Source organism: Symphalangus syndactylus, chromosome 8 (assembly GCF_028878055.3).
Source record: "Symphalangus syndactylus isolate Jambi chromosome 8, NHGRI_mSymSyn1-v2.1_pri, whole genome shotgun sequence".
Lineage (NCBI taxonomy): Eukaryota > Metazoa > Chordata > Mammalia > Primates > Hylobatidae > Symphalangus > Symphalangus syndactylus.
In genome coordinates this window covers 43,465,040-43,469,178 of record NC_072430.2, presented here as the reverse complement: position 1 = coordinate 43,469,178, position 4,139 = coordinate 43,465,040, and the positions used below count along the sequence as shown (strand labels likewise).

The following is a 4,139-nucleotide window of genomic DNA, read 5'->3' as shown; positions in this document are numbered from 1 at the left end:
GAGACCAGCCTGGCCAACATGGTGAAACCCCTGTCTCTACAGATGGTGCCACTGCACTCCAGCCTGGGCAACAGAGCGAGACTCTGTCTAAAAAAAGAAAGACACTATCAAGGAGGCATTCCCCTCAAGGATGTGGACTTTGGAAATTTTGTGCTTTGTCCCTTTCTTCTTTCTGCTAACTCTTTGTCTCATATTTCTTCTATTTGCTAACTTCCTTGTTCTTTGCAGAGCAAGCTACAAAGAGTCTAAAACTGTACGGTTTATTATTCAGAAAAATATTGTCTTTTTTCTAGTGTATATTTTTAGTCAAGTTTAAATAAAGTACATACTTCTATCACCAAACTAAGCAGAAATTATTCCTCCAGTAACTATACATAACAATAAAGTGCCTTTTCCTAGTTATTTTCCGGAACTTTCCTCCCCCTCCTCTCTTCCTCACCTTCCAATTTAGAAATAACCTCCCATTCAATTCAATGACTCACAAAAAGCCTGTGAAAGGAAAGTGGAAAAGCCAAAATAACTTAGAGATGTCTGAATCATTCAGCTGAAGGAAAGATCAGACATTGACCATGATAAGATAGATGCCAAGACATAAGGCAAGCCTGCGCTAACATCCCATAACATATGAAGTAATGCAAATGTGAAGATGCCCCAAGAAAAAACAAATACCAGTATGTCCTTTTACGCAGCCTTTTAATATATCACCAGCAGCTTGCTTCTCTCTGGTCTTGGCAGCGTGCCGTGCTACCAATTTTAGAGCAAGTTAGAAGACAATTAATGTCCTGACAGATAGGAAACAATAACGTCATAGGAGGGCATGACCATTATTATGGTACTTTGAGTAATAATGGCTCTTGCACAGCCATAGTGACTAGGTGCCATAGAGAACATAGAATTAGGCCAGCCTTGCTAAGAGGACTTGCCATCTAAGTTGAAGAACGCAGTGAAATTACTATCACAAAACTAGGTGGAAAATTGTCACAAAAGTTAGCCGCCATTTCATACACTAAAAAAAAAAAAAAAAGAAAAAAAGCATGCATAAATGCTTTTGCTCCTATACACACATCTATCATTCCTATTCTTTGTGAATATCAGTTAAGAAAGGACATATAAAATAAATATGTTAATATGTTGCAACCCAGTAAGAAGTGGGAAAACCTTAAGGAAGGTTTTAAGGAACATGCCTTGAAATAACAGAAGGCTATTGTGTTATCAAAGACTGTGCAGTACCGGAGGGGTTATTGCTTGTATCCTACATTTTGCTTTCACGTGCACAAGGTAACCCTATCATGTAATTACTCCATCCAGCTTTTCTCTTTTCTTTCCTGTGTTTTGTGCTTCTCCACCGTTCTCAGGGCTCCCTCTCAGAAAGCAAGAACACTGGAGTCTGGGAGTCTGCAGCTTCCTGTTGCATGGCTGGCTGTGGAGGTCCTGCAGATGGTATCTGTTCAGAGCCGCTTGCGCACGACCAAGATGGCAGGTACATTCGGGGCAAAAATAGCGTTTATAAATCCCAGTTAAGCAGAAAATAGAGGAATCAGAGTGATGTCCAATATCTGAGGAGTGATATAGTGTGCCTTGGGCTTTCCTGTACACTAATGATGTTTCTCCTGCTCTTTCATAATGCCACTTTTCAAGGGAGAAGAATCCAAGTCTCCTTCCATTTCTATTTTAGCCCACAGAGGCAATCTCACCAGGGAAAGGATCCATTTTTTGCTTTTGGATTTTTTTCCTCTGGATTCTACACACGATTCCAATTCCAACTAGATGAGAGAAATAAACAACCGGTGGAGAAGAAAATCGCTCAGATAGCAGACAAGGGCCAGAGCTGCCTGCCACTAGCAGCTGGAGGCAAGCCAAAATATTTGATAAGAGGTAGTTTCCTGAGTTAGGGATCCCTGAGGGTGGAGGCTGACAAAGATGAAGGGATTAGAGAGAAGGGAGGGAAAAGGAGGGAAGAGGAGGAGATGAGGGGGCAGGAGAGAAAAGGTTAAGAAAAGCTAGAAAAACAGTCAAAAAGCCCAATCAGAGTGCTGAGCCAGCTTACAGTCCTGCCTTGCCTACCCTCTACCCCCACCCATGTGGACTTTACACTAGGTTGCATAATTACACCAGCAAAGTGCAGCCTCTGCCACTGGTTAAAAGGGAAAGCGTGCCAGGCTCCAGCCTATGGGACCGTTGTTCTGCTGCCACCTGGAAATCCTCCCAGAGCTCAAAGCCTGCTGCTCTGGGCAAAGCTGACAAGGAAGGACAGATTCATGCAGCCAACCAAGGAGCATACCTTCGTTTGATTTCCTTAAGGTGACCACTGGCAAAAAGCACTGGCTAAACAAAGGGAGACTATCTGGGAGAAGGTGTGTTTACCCTTTCAAGCTGGGGTGCTTTCACCACAGGGAAGTGCCACGCTGCTTTCCACGCTGGAACAAGGCACTGTGGTTTCAAAGTTCAAGGCTCTGTTTCAGGGATAGGAAGGAAAAAAAAAAACAGTGAAAGAAGGTATTCTGGTCTCTCAGGCAGAACCATTTGTTATCTGATTCCAGAGCTCATGTAATTTTAAAATACCACACTATGCATTTTCATTACTAAATGCATTCATTTTCATCCTCAAGAAAAGTGTATGCCCCCTTCCACCTGCTTTACATAATATGGGTAAGATGGCTTGAGTGCTTGTAAAAATTGATGGACTGTAGCTCTCAGCTCTGCCGTTGTGCTATTGACTGGAGCTCCTGGTTACTATCACCAGATCTATGGGTGGATCAGCCATTCTTCTGCAGCAGGGAGTGGACCGACTCAAAGCACTTAGCACCATTTAAACTTTTGTCCATCTCTGTTTTTATGCACAAAAAGAGTTTCCTGGAAACATGGCTATACTCCAAGGATTTCAGAGAGTAGAATTCTTCCAGATCTGCAGTGTCCCAATCACTTGGAACCTCATGAGAAAGCAGACTTAAACTCAGACCCTAGAACCTAGAACTTAATATGTTCCAAAAGCTTTGGCTCTGCCATTTACCGACTGTATGATTTGGAGAACATTGATTCATCACCCCAAAGCTTCATTTTCTTCATCTATAAAATGAGATACGTATTAGCTATCTTGTCTTGCATAACAAATTACCCCAAAACTCAGTAGCTTAAAACAACGTTTATCTTCTCAGTTTCTGTGGGTCAACTCTCTGGCTTTGGGTCTCTTATAAGACCACAGTCATCTCAAGCTCAGTTGGGACAGATCTGCTTCCTGCCTCATTCACCTGGTTATTGTCAGCAGGACTCACTTCCTAAGGCCTTAGTTCCCCAGGAGCTGTTGGCCAGAAGCCTCCCTCGATGCCCTGCCTCATGGGCCTCTTCGGAGAGCATCTCACAATGTGGCAGCTTACTTCATCAGTGCAAGCAAGCAAGAGCAAGAGAGAGGGCTCACCAGAGAGAGTAATAGCAAAACAGAAGGCACAGTCTTTTGTAGTTCAATCACAGATGTGACATCCCATCACTGTTGCCACATCCTGTGAGTTAGAAGTAAGTCATTAGGTCCAGCCCACACTCAAGGAGATTACACAAGGATGTAAAGACCAGCAAGAGGATCATTGCGACCTATTTTAGAAGCAGCCTACTCTAAGATAATAATAATACCTAGGGTTTGTTTAAAATTTAAATTAGAGACTGCATGGTGGCAGCTACTTGGGAGGCTGAGGTGGGAGGCTCACTTGAGGCCAGGGGTTTGAGGCCAGCTTGGGCAACATAGTGAGACTCCTCCATCTCTTAAAAAAAAAAAAGAAATATATGTGTATCTTTTTAAATATTCAAAAATCAAATTAGAGAATATGTTCAATTCAGGGCCAGCATATGTTATGTAATATATGACTGTTATATATAATAACTATTATTACCATTAATATTGAGTATGTAATGGCTGATTTTCTCCCCTAGCTCCTAGAAGGAACCCTTTTATAAGGAGTAAATGAAATAATATACATAATTCAGGACCTGACATATAGTAAATGCTCAATAATCATTAGTTATTGTTAACATTATTAATAGCTGGGCACGGTGGCTCATGCCTGTAATCCCAGCACTTTGGGAGGCCAAGGCGGGCGGATCACGAGGTCAGGAGATCAAGACCATCCAGGCTAACACGGAGAAACCCC

At 42.5% G+C, this 4,139-nt stretch overlaps 1 long non-coding RNA gene across 1 annotated transcript; it reads right to left on the bottom strand.

The window, feature by feature from the left end:
* Positions 1–676: 676 nt before the first annotated feature.
* Positions 677–3,770, bottom strand: LOC129488896 (uncharacterized). Its single transcript, XR_008659744.2, has 2 exons — positions 2,282–3,770; positions 677–1,006 (listed from the first exon to the last, which is right to left on the bottom strand). It is a non-coding gene; the product is annotated as an uncharacterized lncRNA (long non-coding RNA).
* Between the last annotated feature and the right edge of the window lie 369 nt (positions 3,771–4,139).